The sequence below is a fragment of the Saccostrea cucullata genome, unplaced genomic scaffold, assembly GCF_032062105.1.
Source record: "Saccostrea cucullata isolate Sc308-1 unplaced genomic scaffold, CSIRO_AGI_Scuc_v1 ctg308, whole genome shotgun sequence".
Taxonomy (NCBI): Eukaryota; Metazoa; Mollusca; class Bivalvia; order Ostreida; family Ostreidae; genus Saccostrea; species Saccostrea cuccullata.
In genome coordinates, this window is record NW_026930989.1 from 413,613 (window position 1) to 430,284 (window position 16,672).

Consider the following 16,672-nt stretch of genomic DNA (forward strand, 5'->3'; position numbering starts at 1 on the left):
AAGCATTAATTTATTTTCATATGTACGTAATGTAGCCCCCCACCCACACACACATTTCAGTTTTTTATGAACCCAGAAAAATGGGGGCGATATTTTAAAAAAAAAACCACTGTGTGTTAGATGCACCTTTGATATAATGTCATAAATATATATAATTGAATCATTGGCATAAAACCCAAAAGCAAAGGAAAATATTTTCGAAAAAGGAATAAAATATATTGTTCTATATACAGAAATTGTGAATACTGCTCTGGAACTATAATATTTCCTGTTAACACCAGAACAATTTATTGAACCCATTTGGAAGTTTTCAAAATTTCACAATTTTGGAAGAGGCAATATACTCATATGTTCTCATCATAACTATGTACTAAAAGTTAATTTATTCAATAGCCCCCCCCCCCCCCCCCTCACACACACCCAGAAGCAGAGAAGAAGATTTTCATAAATATATATAGAATTAATGCATTTTCGAAAAATCCTATATGATCAATAGAGCCCCGCCCTAACACCAGAACCCCTGACCCTGGGGTCATAAAATTCACAATTTTGGAAAAGGCACTCTTGCTCATCATAACTTTGTGCTTTAGTTTATCTAATACCCAGAAGCAGAGAAGAAGATTTTCAAAGAATAAATGCATTTTCACTATATAATCAATAGAGCCCCACCCTAACACCAGAACCCCTGACCCTGGGGCCATAAAATTCACAAATCTGGAAGAGGCACTCTTGCTTATCATAACTACATGTATGTACTTCGTTAGTTTATTTAATACCCAGGAACAGAGAAGATTTTCAAAGAAAAAATGCATTTTCACTATATAATCTATATAGCCCCACCCTAGCACTAGAATCCCTGACCCTGGGGCCATGAATTTCACAATTTTGGTAAAGGACTCAATGCTCATTACATTCATGTCAACAGTTTGCCTGCTTGATGTCCATGAGTAAAGAAGAAGATTTTTAAAGATTGCACTAATTTTAAAGGTTTTGGCCCCACCCCTCAGGCCCCAGGGGGGCGGGGACCATGAAATTCACAATTTTTGTTCCCCTTCACCCATAAATGCTGTATACCAAATTTGGTTGAAATTGGTTCAGTGGTTTCAGAGAAGAAGCTGAAAATGTTTAAATGCTAACACACGACGCACGACAGACAAAAACGGATAGCAATAGGTCACCTGAGTTACTCAGGTGACCTAAAAATCTTCTTCTCAAGAACCACTGAGCCAGAAAAGCTATAACTTATGTGGAAGCATCCTGGGGTAGTGTAGATTCTAAATTATTAAAATCATGGCCCCCGGGGGTAGGGCGGGGCCACAATAAAGAATCCAAGTTTTACATAGAAATATATAGGAACAAACTTTAAAAATCTTCTTCTCAAGAACCACTGGGCCAGAAAAGCTGAAACTTTATGTGGAGGCATCCTGGGGTAGTGTAAATTCTAAATTGTTCAAATCATGACCCCCAAGGGTAGGGCGGGGCCACAATAGAGAATCCAAGTTTCACATAAAAATATATAGAAAAAATCTTTGAAAATCTTCTTCTCAAGAACCTCTGGGTCATAAAAGCTGAAACTTATGTTGAAGCATCCTGCGGTAGAGTAGATTTTAAATTGATAAAATTGTGACCCCTGGGGGTAGGGTAGGGCCACAATAAAGAATCCAAGTTTTACATAGAAATATATAGGAACAAACTTTAAAAATCTTCCTCTCAAGAACCACTGGGCCAGAAAAGCTGAAAGTTATGTGGAAGCATCCTGGGGTAGTGTAGATTCTAAATTGTTCAAATCATGACCCCCGGGGGTAGGGCGGGGCCACAATAGAGAATCCAAGTTTTACATAGAAATATATAGGAACAAATTTTAAAAATTGTCTTCTCAAGAACCACTGGGTCATAAAAGCTGAAACTTATGTGGAAGCATCCTGGGGTAGTGTAAATTCTAAACTGTTAAAATTGTGTCCCCCTGGGGGGGGGGGGGGTCGAGGCAACACTAGATATTACAGTGGGGAAATCGGGTAAAGAACGGCATCACCAATGCTACTCAGGTGAGCGATGTTGCCCCATGGGCCTCTTGTTCAATGTAACACTTGGATTTCTTATTGTGGTCCTGCCCTACCCCCACGGGGCATGATCTGAACTATTTAGAATCTACATTACTCCAGAATGCTACCACATTAGTTTCAGCTCTTCTGGCCCAGTGTTTCTTGAGAAGAAGGTTTTAAAAGATTTTTCCTACATATTTTAATGTAAAGCTTGGATTCCCTATGGTGGCCTTGCCCTACCACGGAGGTCATGATAAAATACGGATTTAAGCTAAAAAATCCATCAAAACAATACAGATCAGGAGCAGAGCTGCATACAACGATAAAGGTCAGATGAAGTTATTTGTTCATAAACTCTGCATGATCCAGTGCATTCTGTGAGTTTAGCTAATAAGTGTGTCCATCACTTTGTTAACAACAATATACAGTATAAGTAGAATTTTTAGCAAGGATTTAATTTTGGCATTACTAGCAAGGGTGCTGACATTGCTAAAATTGAATATCGCTAAAAATTACTGTAGATCACTAAATTTTCGCGACACCTTTTCGCGAGGTAGTCATTGACTTTTGATTAGAGAGACAAAATTTTCACAAATTGTGGTTATTGGTCTATATAATGTTAAGGAATACTATTATACGTGAGAATTTAATTTTTGCTAGCACACTGTCTCGTGTAATTACGCGAAAATAAAGTTATCTCGAATAAAAAGTGATTTACAGTAATTGCGTATTATTTGTACGTGTAACAGCTTCTTAAGTTAGCATTTTAAAAATCCCTAAAATTACTTCTTGCTAAAAATAAAACACAAGATTTTAGGTAGAAATCTCTAAATTTGCGTCTCGCTAAAATTTCTACTTATACGATACTCAGCATGGTCCATTAGATTCCTTGCATTAAGCTGCTTAGTGTGTCTATGACTTTATTAATAACAATGAATTAAACATTGTCATTGAACATTGACTTTTGTGAGTTTATCTATTTAATGTGTCCATCAGTTTTTTAACAATAATGTACGCTGAGCACTGTCCGTTTCATTCTCCAACTATCTAATGCGTTGACTCACTTTGTTAATAACAATGAACTCATCAGCATTGTCCATTTGATTCTTTGTCTTTGGCTATCTAATGTGTCCATCACTCTGTGATAACAATGAACTCATCTGCACTGTCCATTGAACTCTGTCAGTAAAGTGTGTCCAGTTTGAAGATAAGAATATAAATAGTTCCTCTGAGTTCTGACATTTTTGTTTCTTCATTCAGACTACATCAGGCTTCAGTTCAAACCTTACTCTCCACACTATTGTTGCACTATTGTTGAAGCTTATTTCATTTATTTGCCTGCTATTAAAGAAGCAATCTATGGATGCCAGTCTACCTGTAAAGAAACAGAACATGAGGGGATCAACAAGCAAAAGGCCCATGGGCCACATTGCTCACCTGAGCACACTGTGGCTAAGAAAACATCAATTCAGTAAATACCTAAGTGGTCCCTATCCTTAAGGGGGGGGGGGGGTTATGATTTGAACAAACTTCTATTTATGCGAACTTGAATCTTCAATAACTAAGGATGCTTAAATTTTTTTCTGACTAACTGTGGCTTTTTCCCTAAGTTTGAATTTATTGTGGTCCCACCCAACCCTGGGGGGTAGTAATTTTAACAAATCTGTACCTAATACTACCTGAGGATGCTTCAATATCAACAAGACCAATTATGACATTGCTATATACTCCTATGCAAAACTTTGAACATCCGTTGTGGCACCACCCTACCCCAGAGGGTCATGATTTGAACAAGCTTGAATCTACACTACCCGAGGATGCTTCCATATAAATATGACCAATCAAGGCTTTGCTGTTCTCAAGAAGAAGATTTTTTAAGATTTTTTCCTATATATTCCTATGTAAACTTTAATCATCCATTGTGGCCCCGCCCTTCCCCCAGAGGTCATTATTTGTACAAACTTGAATCTTCACTAGCTGAGGATGTTTCCACATAAGTTAAATCTTTCCTTGCCCAGTAGTTCTTAAGAAGAAGAATTTTTTAAATTGCCATTAATTTTTCATTAATATTTATCTCCCCTTGTAATGAGGCATGGCCCTTCATTTGAACAACTTGAATCCCCTTTATCCAAGGATACTTTGTGGCAAGTTTGGTTGAAATTAATGCAGTGGTTCTTGACAAGAAGTCGAAAAAGTGAAAAGTTTACAGATGGACAGACAGATGAACAGACAGATAGCTAGACAGACGGACTGACTACAGACAAATTTTGATCAGAATAGCTCACTTGTGCTTTCAGCTCAGGTGAGCTAAAAATATTAATTAAATTTTAATAAATGAGAGAGCAAAGTTAATTTTCACACAGTAGAAGGAGTTAGTAGAACCTGTGTCTTACCTTTATTTTCAGGTCAGCCCCAGTTGATCTCTTTGGACTCTTGCTGAATCATGATAACCTGCTCATTCTTGGAAATGGGGCCAATACCAGCATACAACCTTGGAATGCTTCAGTGTTATTGCAGCTAACATGGTCTTGCTGTTCTGCAACAGAAGTAAATCCTCCTGAACCCATGATTTGAACAAACTTGAATTACAAGTACATGGAAAATTTGAAAATTGCCAAAAAAGCTTTTTACTCACTTCTTAATCAGATATTGGCTGCTGGACAAAGCTTGGCAATGGACACTTCTTCTCTTGGTCAGCCCTGGTCCCCCCCCCCCCCCCCCCCCCATTCTTCCCTTGTCAAAGTCCTTGAAAATATGCAAGGGAGAGAATTTTAGTTCTTGATAATTCAATGCAATATAATAATCAAAAGATTTCAAGTAAACATTATCATTACAACATTATTAGCTGGAAAATCAGTTATCAAATAAGACAATAAAGTTGGAATAAGAATTACAGGGAAAATAAGGGTGGGGAAGGGATGTATAGTTACTTTAGAGTTGAGAAGAGTTACGAGGATTGGTCAGAAAGTATTAAATGAATAATACTTCATGTAAGACTCCTGGCTGTTTAAGTGGGCCCTGGTGATGTTCAGTACTTTAAAAAATTAAGAAGTAAAGCCCAAATCTTACCATGCTTTCTCCTCATTACCGCAGTGGAATGAGAGAGGGACTCCATCCTTAGAATTCCTTGTCAGTCTTAACCTTCCTCTGCTATAATAGATCAAACAGAAACATCAAATGGGGGATACCTGCACTTCATATCAAGTGAGAAGCTTAAAACAAGCTTGTTAGTTACCACTTTTAAAAATGTTGCCTAAAAACACAGCCAGGACATGGACTCTTCTTATATTGATTGACCCTGGTCCTCCATTGTAATTCTATCAATTAAAAGTCCAGAGGTTAAAGCTTGGTACAGCTAATCTCAATTGGCAAGCAAAAAAAATTAAGTCAGGAAATTATACAAGAAGTAAAGTCTGAATCTTACCATACTTTCTGCTCATGAATGCAGTTTAATGGGAGAGGGACTCCTCCTCACTTCAGGATCCTGGTCAGCCTCAACTTTCTTCCGCTTAAAAAGACAAAAGAGATATCAAAGGGGAAACACTCTTCCTATCAATTGAAAAACTTCATTTAACAGAGAAACTTATTGTTTACCACTTTGGGCCATGTTGGCTGCTGCATATAGCTTTTTAAAAATACTGTATCAAAATTCTTGGTGTACCTACATTTATTCTTAGGTACTTAAGGTCATGGTAACTTATTCAACTTTTCTGAGCACATACAATATGAGGAAAGAAGTAAAACAATCTTTTAGTGCAATGTATTGGGGCATACTGAAATTAATTTATTTATATTTTTCTCCATAAAAATTGAGTTTTTAGTGTCTGAAATCTGTAATTTCCTGAAACCAAATTCTTTCAGGAATTGAAAAAAATTGACAAGGGTCATGCAAAAATTCTACCTTTGTCAAATTTCCCCTTTGTGTGTCACAATGTCTCTTTAAAAAAATTTCCAATGTATATTTTTGATCCCTCATTCTAGCACCACCCTAATAGGGGGGTCTAGATTTGAATAAATTTGAATGTACACTACCTGAGGATAATTCCACACAAGGGTCACCTTTCCTGCTCCAGTTGATCTTTAAAAGAAGATTTTTAAAAGATGTCATATTAATTTTCACTTATTTGTAATAATCTCTCTTTAGAAGAGGACATGGGGCTTCATTTGAATGAACTGAAATCTCATTTACCCAAGGATACTCTGCCAACTTTGGTTGATTTTGGCCCGATGAAGATGAAAGTGTGAGTTTTCACAAAAATGACAAAGACAGACAATGGACAAAAGTTCATTCCTATTACCAGTTACCACTGAAATCAATCAAGTCTTATATTAAATCGGGATTGTGATCATTTTTCTCTCCTAGATAAGGTGCTTGCAAAAACTTTGGAGACTAATCTTCCCATGCGCCCTTGCGAACTTAGCCTGGGACCAATAGCTACCCAGTATCCGTCTGCTTCCACGTGGAGGCATCGCATAGGACTTGTTGTGGAGAGGCTATGTACTGGCAGGGGAAAACATAAAAATTCCTTCCCTTTTCACATTGCTGCTAGCCAGTGGTGATGGCTGAAAGCGAGAGGTGACAAGCACACAAACACTAACACCAACACACTAGACGCGTCACACAACATTTAGCAGACGTTAGTAGTTTTAGTAGCTTGTTACGAGGGACGATCAGAAAATTCTGCAAGTATATCATAAAATAATGACAACAATATGTATCCACATGTAAACTAGTTAAATCCTTCAAAATAACCCCCTTTTACATTCACACACTTTTGCATATCCATGATTTAAAGCCCCGAGGTAGTCTTTCCTTGTAATACTGTCTAAGTACTGATAAACAGCACTACCAACTGCACTGCGCGAAGTATAGCAATGTCCAGATAACATTTGTTTCAGTCTAAGAAATAAGAAAAAGTCACAAGGACTTAGGTCGGGAGAACACGGTGGATGTGGGAGCTGAACAACATTTACATACTTCAAATACTTTGAACTGTTTTACTCTTATGAGCTAGAGCATTGTCATGAACGAGCTTTATGTTCTTCAAGCCTGTCTTTAGCCTTTTCTTTTCAAATACTTTAATTGTTTTTAGTAAAATCGTCCCGAGATACAACTACCTTTCAGAGTTGGAATTTGCACAACAGGGCCACTAGAATTAAAGAAAATTTTCTTGGCACTCTGACACCTTTTTGCAATGACAGGACGTTCGCTATTTTTTCTTACCCTTGTCATATTGTTAATTTTTCTTTGCTCAAAAAAGTACATTCAAGTTTCATCACCTGTTAGAAAGTCAACAATTTTTTATCCTGTCACAGTTTTTATAGATTTTTAAGTTTTCTAGCAAATTTCAAACACGTTGTCTTTTGTTCTGGTGTCAAGAGATGCAGTATCCATACTTTTCGTAGGTTGAGGTGCTTGGTAAAATTTCATGTACCTTTGTTGATGAGATACCAACAACACTATCAATATAGTTAAGAAGAATTTCTATGGAATAATATTACTTGATTTATTTTCTGATCGCCCCTCGTGCTTGTTAGGGTGTTAATCATGCAAACCTATCCACTACAAGCACTAACTAACAAATACCTTAATTACAATAATGGCCCTAAACTCTTAAAGAACTCTAATTTGTAAAACTAGAAACTAAAGCTTACTAACTTAACCTACAACAAAACTGGGCCTACTGGAAACACTACACAAACTAAACCTAACACTAAGAAACACCTTAGTAAGGCTACTTACAACTACAATAATCCTCTTACCTTTAGTAAGGCTACTTACAACTACAATAATCCTCTTACCTTTCGACTGAAGCAGGAAAAACTCCCAAAATAACCGTCTAAAATGGCCACCGCAAACAACCAACGGGACCTGGAAACACGAATCACGTAGATAGACATTACAATGAACCGCCGGAACTCAGACACACGAATCACGTAGATAGCCATCGCAAACAAACGCCGGGACTCGGAAACACGAACTACGTAGATAGCCACCGCAAACAATCAACGGGACCCGGAAACAAGAATCACATAGATCCCCACTGCAAACAACTGACGGACCCGGAAACATGAATCACGTAGATACCCAAAGGCAGATCTTGAAAATATTAGTACATGTACTAAGTAGGAGTGGCAAACTAATCATGAAACAATCTTACATCTTCTTAAATGGCTAAGAAATACCTCCAATCTAGCGTTGTTGGCATGCCGTGGGTTCGAAGGAGGAGGAAGGGGGGATTTGAACAAAATACACTTCCTCAGAATGATTTTGAATTAATATGACACATAAAGACTTATTTTTTTTGTTTATTGTTATGATTCACTTTAATTATGCTTTTAAATTAATAAACAATCACGGCTTTGTGAAGAATTGTAATGATTTTTTCCATGTATTCCTATGTAAAACTCTGATACCCAATTTTGGCCCCACTCTACATTCTGAAATACAACCTAAACAGGATCGGGGAAGGGGAAAGGAATGTACTTAAAACATGAAGGCAGAAAAACAAAAAAAAAACCCCAGATAATTAAGTGCTGAAATACAAATTTAATAGGATCAGAGGAGGGGAAAGGAATCCCATGATTGCAATGCCTACAATGGCGGTGTGTGCTTGATTGATGTATTTAGACGTTGCATTCTTGTGATTGCACCTAACCAAAATGAACAAATGATGGGGTGAATTAAAAACTAAACAGGTTCAGGGAAGGGGGGGAAATGTACTTAAAACATGATATCAATAAACAAAATAAACAGATAAGGACTTTCAAACAAACTAATCAGGATCAGAGGAGTGGAAGGGAATTTCGATGATTGCAATGCCTACAATGGCGGTGTGTGCTTCATTGATGTATTTAGACATTGCATTCATGTGACTGCACCAAAACAAAATGATCAGATAATGGGATAAATACAAACTAAACAGGATCAGGGAAAGGAAATTTAAAGTAATGTATTTAAAAAACATGAAAGCAGTAAACACAAAACACAGTTAGGGCTGAAATAAAACCTAAACAAGATCAGGGAAGGGAAAAGGTGTATATTTAAAATATGAAATCAATAATGCTTGATTGATGTATTTAGACACAGAATTCTTGTGATTGCACCTAAACAAAATGAACAGATGATTGGGTGAATTACAAACTAAGCAGGTTCAGGGAGGGGGGGGGGTGTACTTAAAACATGATATCAATAAACAAAATAAACAGATAAAGGCTGAAATACAAACTTAACAGGATCAGGGAAGGGGAAAGGAATGTACTTAAAACATGATGTACATCAATAAACAAAATAAACAGATAAAGGCTTAAATACAAACTTAACAGGATCAGGGATGGGGAAAGGAATGTACTTAAAACATGATGTACATCAATAAACAAAATAAACAGATAAAGGCTTAAATACAAACTTAACAGGATCAGGGAAGGGGAAAGGAATGTACTTAAAATATGAAATCAACAAACAAAATAAACAGATAAGGGCTTAAATACAAACTTACCAGGATCAGGGAAGGGGAAAGGAATGCACTTAAAACATAAAATCAATAAACAAAAGCAAAACAGATAATGGGGTGAATAACAAAGGAACCTCATAACAATAACAATTAACAAAAATTCATAACAATAACAAATAACTAAAAATCTCTACCAAATCAAATAACAAAAATTCATATCAATAACAAATAACTAAAACTCATAACAACTGTCACAATAACAAATAAGTAAAAATCATAACAATAACAACTAGATAACACTCATAACAATAACAAATGATTCAAAATCACAACAACAGCAAATAACTAAAACTCAGAACAACTAAAACTCATAACAAGTGTCACAATAACAACTAACTAAAACAAATAACAACAAATGCTCATAACTGTCACAAATAACAAATAACTGACGCGACATAACAATTTAAACTCATAAAAACTCATACAAATAACAAATAACTAAAACTCATAACATCATAAATAACTAATATCCCCCTATACATGTAAATATAACAAATGACTGATCCCCATACCAATAACAAAGAACTAGCATATTCAAAACAATAGCCAATAACTTATACACTGATAGATAACAAATATCTATCAATCATAACAATAACATTATGACTCATTAAAATAACAAATTTAACAACACTAACAAAAGCTAAAACTTAACAGTAACAATAACCAAAAACATTAAAAACATAATGTAACAAATAACAAATAAAACATGAAAATTAACAACTTTTACAACCCCCATTAACAAAAAACAAAATAAAAAACAATAAATAACTAATATAACATTGAGACCTAACATTAAAAAAAATACAAAGAAAAATCTTCATTCCAGCGTTGTTGGCATGCTATGTCCAGCCTCCTCCAAGTCATCCAACGATGAAGAGCCCGCCGCCTCCAAATCCTTATTCCATCATCTCCAACGATGAAGTCCCGGCAAAGAGAAAACAGAGAAGATTAGACAAAGAAACAAAAACACAACAGAAACCAAATTGAAAGAACAACTATAAAAAAAGTGATGAGAGTGGGGGAGGGGAGGGAAATGTTAGTACTTAGTAGGAGTGCAAAAATAATAATGAAACAATCTCACCTCTGCTTTTCCTTAACAATGTCTAAATACCTCCATTCCAGCGTTGTTGGCATGCTGTTCCAATCCAATATGTCCAGCCTCCTCCAAGTCATCCAACGATGAAGAGCCCGCCGCCTCCAAATCCTTATTCCATCATCTCCAATGATGAAGTCCCGGCAAAGAGAAAACAGAGAAGATTAGACAAAGAAACAAACACACACTCATAACAATAACAAATGATTCAATATCACAACAACAGCAAATAACTAAAACTCAGAACAACTAAAACTCATAACAAGTGTCACAATAACAACTTACTAAAACAAATAACAACAAATGCTCATAACTGTCACAAATAACAAATAACTGACTCATAACAATTTCAACTAATAAAAACTCAAACAAATAACAAATAACTAAAACTCATAACTATAACATCATAAATAACTAATATCCCCCTATACATGTAAATATAACAATGAATGATCCCCATACCAATAACCTAACTAGCATATTCAAAACAATAGCCAATAACTTGTATACTGATAGATAACAAATATCTATCAATCATAACAATAACATTATGACTCATTAAAATAACAAATTTAACAACACTAACAAAAGCTAAAACTTAACAGTAACAATAACCAAAAACATTAAAAACCTATTGCAACAAATAACAAATAAAACATGAAAATTAACAACTTTTACAACCCTCATTAACAAAAAACTATAATAAGAACAAAATAAGCAAATAACAATAATAACAACCTAATAAACATACAACAACAAAAACTAACAATCTAAACAAAATAAAAAACAATAAATAACTAATATAACATTGAGACCTAACATAAAAAAAATACAAAGAAAAACCTCCATTCCAGCGTTGTTGGCATGCTGTTCCAATCCAAAATGCCCAGCCTCCTCCAAGTCATCCAACGATGAAGAGCCCGCCGCCTCCAAATCCTTATTCCGTCATCTCCAACGATGAAGTCCCGGCAAAGAGAAAACAGAGAAGATTAGACAAAGAAACAAAAACACAACAGAAACCAAACCAAAAGAACCATTACAAAAAAAAGTGATGAGAGTGGGGGAGGGGAGGGAAATGTTAGTACTTAGTAGGAGTGCAAAAATAATAATGAAACAATCTCACCTCTGCTTTTCCTTAACAACATCTAAATACCTCCATTCCAGCGTTGTTGGCATGCTGTTCCAATCCAATATGCCCAGCCTCCTCCAAGTCATCCAACGATGAAGAGCCTGCCGCCTCCAAATCCTTATTCCGTCATCTCCAACGATGAAGTCCCGGCAAAGAGAAAACAGAGAAGATTAGACAAAGAAACAAAAACACAACAGAAACCAAACCAAAAGAACCATTACAAAAAAAAGTGATGAGAGTGGGGGAGGGGAGGGAAATGTTAGTACTTAGTAGGAGTGCAAAAATAATAATGAAACAATCTCACCTCTGCTTTTCCTTAACAACATCTAAATACCTCCATTCCAGCGTTGTTGGCATGCTGTTCCAATCCAATATGCCCAGCCTCCTCCAAGTCATCCAACGATGAGTACCATCTCCAAAGATGACAATCCGGCAAAGAGAAAACAGAGAAGATTAGACAAAGAAACAAAAACACAACAGAAACCAAACCAAAAGAACCATTACAAAAAAAAGTGATGAGAGTGGGGGAGGGGAGGGAAATGTTAGTACTTAGTAGGAGTGCAAAAATAATAATAAAAACAATCTCACCTCTGCTTTTCCTTAACAACTCTAAATACCTCCATTCCAGCGTTGTTGGCATGCTGTTCCAATCCAAAATGCCCAGCCTCCTCCAAGTCATCCAACGATGAAGAGCCCGCCGCCTCCAAATCCTTATTCCGTCATCTCCAACGATGAAGTCCCGGCAAAGAGAAAACAGAGAAGATTAGACAAAGAAACAAAAACACAACAGAAACCAAACCAAAAGAACCATTACAAAAAAAAGTGATGAGAGTGGGGTAGGGGAAGGAAATGTTAGTACTTAGTAGGAGTGCAAAAATAATAATAAAAAATATCTCACCTCTACTTTTCCTTAACAATGTCTAAATACCTCCATTCCAGCGTTGTTGGCATGCTGTTCCAATCCAATATGCCCAGCCTCCTCCAAGTCATCCAACGATGAAGAGCCCGCCGCCTCCAAATCCTTATTCCATCATCTCCAACGAAGAAGTGCCGGCAAAGAGAAAACAGAGAAGATTAGACAAAGAAACAAAAACACAACAGAAACCAAATTGAAAGAACCACTACAAAAATTTTGATGAGAGTGGGGGAGGGGAGGGAAAAGTTAGTACTTAGTAGGAGTGCAAAAATAATAATAAAAACAATCTCACCTCTGCTTTTCCTTAACAATGTCTAAATACCTCCATTCCAGCGTTGTTGGCATGCTGTTCCAATCCAATATGCCCAGCCTCCTCCAAGTCATCCAACGATGAAGAGCCCGCCGCCTCCAAATCCTTATTCCATCATTACCAACGATGAAGTCCCAGCAAAGAGAAAACAGAGAAGATTAGACAAAGAAACAAACACACACTCATAACAATAACAAATGATTCAATATCACAACAACAGCAAATAACTAAAACTCAGAACAACTAAAACTCATAACAAGTGTCACAATAACAACTTACTAAAACAAATAACAACAAATGCTCATAACTGTCACAAATAACAAATAACTGACTCATAACAATTTCAACTAATAAAAACTCAAACAAATAACAAATAACTAAAACTCATAACTATAACATCATAAATAACTAATATCCCCCTATACATGTAAATATAACAATGAATGATCCCCATACCAATAACCTAACTAGCATATTCAAAACAATAGCCAATAACTTGTATACTGATAGATAACAAATATCTATCAATCATAACAATAACATTATGACTCATTAAAATAACAAATTTAACAACACTAACAAAAGCTAAAACTTAACAGTAACAATAACCAAAAACATTAAAAACCTATTGCAACAAATAACAAATAAAACATGAAAATTAACAACTTTTACAACCCTCATTAACAAACCAGAAGTCTCTGTCGAGACTGAAGCTCTACTGGTTTGTACTTATAGCAAAGGAAGAGAAAAGTACTTAAGCAGTTGAAAATTGAAACTTTTCAACAGCAATAAATAAATGATGATCCTTGATTAAGTCTCTTTATGTTCTTAGTGCAGTCTACTTGCATGCCACATTTATATTATAATCAGACTAAAATTGTATTTGGAGTAGCATTTTGAAAGAATTTCACAGAAATTTCTATTTTTAGTAACCATGGCAACACCGTTCATCGAAATCAAAAACCGATACACAGAATTATGTATCTTAGTGTAGTCTACTTGTGTGCCAAGTTATATTGAAATCAGACTAAAACTGTAGAAGGAGTAGCATTTTGAAAGAATTTCACAGAAATTTCTATTTTTAGTAACCACGGCAACACCGTTCATCGAAATCAAAAACCGATACACAGAATTATGTATCTTAGTGTAGTCCACTTGTGTGCCAAGTTATATTGAAATCAGACTAAAACTGTAGAAGGAGTAGCATTTTGAAAGAATTTCACAGAAATTTCTATTTTTAGTAACCACGGCAACACCGTTCATCGAAATCAAAAACTGATATATAATTATGTATCTTATTGTAGTCTACTTGTGGTCCAAGTGATATTGAAATCAGACTAAAACTGTAGAAGGAGTAGCATTTTGAAAGAATTTCACAGAAATTTCTATTTTTAGTAACCACGGCAACACCGTTCATCGAAATCAAAAACCGATACACAGAATTATGTATCTTATTGTAGTCTACTTGTGTGCCAAGTTATATTGAAATCAGACTAAAACTGTAGAAGGAGTAGCATTTTGAAAGAATTTCACAGAAATTTCTATTTTTAGTAACCATGGCAACACCGTTCATCGAAATCAAAAACTGATACACAGAATTGTGTATCTTAGTGTAGTCTACTTGTGTGCCAAGTTATACTGAAATCAGACTAAAACTGTAGGAGGAGTAGCATTTTGAAAGAATTTCACAGAAATTTCTATTTTTAGTAACCACGGCAACACCGTTCATCGAAATCAAAAACTGATACATAGAATTATGTATCTTAGTGTAGTCTACTTGTGTGCCAAGTTATATTGAAATCAGACTAAAACTGTAGAAGGAGTAGCATTTTGAAAGAATTTCACAGAAATTTCTATTTTTAGTAACCAAGGAACACCGTTCATCGAAATCAAAAACTGATACACAGAATTATGTATCTTATTGTAGTCTACTTGTGTGCCAAGTTATATTGAAATCAGACTAAAACTGTAGAAGGAGTAGCATTTTGAAAGAATTTCACAGAAATTTCTATTTTTAGTAACCAAGGCAACACCGTTCATCGAAATTAAAAACCGATACACAGAATTGTGTATCTTAGTGTAGTCCACTTGTGTGCCAAGTTATATTAAAATCAGACTAAAACTGTAGGAGGAGTAGCATTTTGAAAGAATTTCACAGAAATTTCTATTTTTAGTAACCACGGCAACACCGTTCATCGAAATCAAAAAACGATATATAAAATTATGTATCTTAGTGTAGTCTACTTGTGTGCCAAGTTATATTGAAATCAGACTAAAACTGTAGGAGGAGTAGCATTTTGAAAGAATCTTACAGAAATTTCTATTTTTAGTAACCACGGCAACACCGTTCATCGAAATCAAAAACCGATACACAGAATTATGTATCTTAGTGTAGTCTACTTGTGTGCCAAGTTATATTGAAATCAGACTAAAACTGTAGGAGGAGTAGCATTTTGAAAAATTGTTTACAGACAGACAGACGGACAGACAGACAGACAGACAGACGGACAGACGGACGGACGACGGACGCATTACTATCGCATAAGCTCTTCTGGTCTCTGACCAGTAGAGCTAAAAACTATAATAAGAACAAAATAAGCAAATAACAATAATAACAACCTAATAAACATACAACAACAAAAACTAACAATCTAAACAAAATAAAAAACAATAAATAACTAAAATAACATTGAGACCTAACATAAAAAAAATACAAAGAAAAACCTCCATTCCAGCGTTGTTGGCATGCTGTTCCAATCCAAAATGCCCAGCCTCCTCCAAGTCATCCAACGATGAAGAGCCCGCCGCCTCCAAATCCTTATTCCGTCATCTCCAACGATGAAGTCCCGGCAAAGAGAAAACAGAGAAGATTAGACAAAGAAACAAAAACACAACAGAAACCAAACCAAAAGAACCATTACAAAAAAAAGTGATGAGAGTGGGGGAGGGGAGGGAAATGTTAGTACTTAGTAGGAGTGCAAAAATAATAATGAAACAATCTCACCTCTGCTTTTCCTTAACAACATCTAAATACCTCCATTCCAGCGTTGTTGGCATGCTGTTCCAATCCAATATGCCCAGCCTCCTCCAAGTCATCCAACGATGAAGAGCCTGCCGCCTCCAAATCCTTATTCCGTCATCTCCAACGATGAAGTCCCGGCAAAGAGAAAACAGAGAAGATTAGACAAAGAAACAAAAACACAACAGAAACCAAACCAAAAGAACCATTACAAAAAAAAGTGATGAGAGTGGGGGAGGGGAGGGAAATGTTAGTACTTAGTAGGAGTGCAAAAATAATAATAAAAACAATCTCACCTCTGCTTTTCCTTAACAACATCTAAATACCTCCATTCCAGCGTTGTTGGCATGCTGTTCCAATCCAAAATGCCCAGCCTCCTCCAAGTCATCCAACGATGAAGAGCCCGCCGCCTCCAAATCCTTATTCCGTCATCTCCAACGATGAAGTCCCGGCAAAGAGAAAACAGAGAAGATTAGACAAAGAAACAAAAACACAACAGAAACCAAACCAAAAGAACCATTACAAAAAAAAGTGATGAGAGTGGGGTAGGGGAAGGAAATGTTAGTACTTAGTAGGAGTGCAAAAATAATAATAAAAACAATCTCACCTCTACTTTTCCTTAACAATGTCTAAATACCTCCATTCC

General features: G+C 35.9%; 1 protein-coding gene and 1 long non-coding RNA gene across 2 annotated transcripts in view; one reads left to right on the forward strand and one right to left on the reverse strand.

Moving 5' to 3' along the window:
- LOC134230924 (ubiquitin carboxyl-terminal hydrolase 24-like) overlaps positions 1–15,471 on the forward strand; it is a 151,426-nt gene extending 135,955 nt beyond the window's left edge. The window contains exon 59 of the transcript XR_009984451.1: positions 15,457–15,471. The gene's annotated coding sequence lies outside the window, so the exon portion shown is untranslated. The remainder of the gene's footprint in view (positions 1–15,456) is intronic.
- Positions 5,120–6,656, reverse strand: LOC134230903 (uncharacterized). The gene is made up of 5 exons (XR_009984443.1): positions 6,232–6,656; positions 6,075–6,120; positions 5,467–5,550; positions 5,278–5,359; positions 5,120–5,192 (listed from the first exon to the last, which is right to left on the reverse strand). It is a non-coding gene; the product is annotated as an uncharacterized LOC134230903 (long non-coding RNA).
- Positions 15,472–16,672: the final 1,201 nt, after the last annotated feature.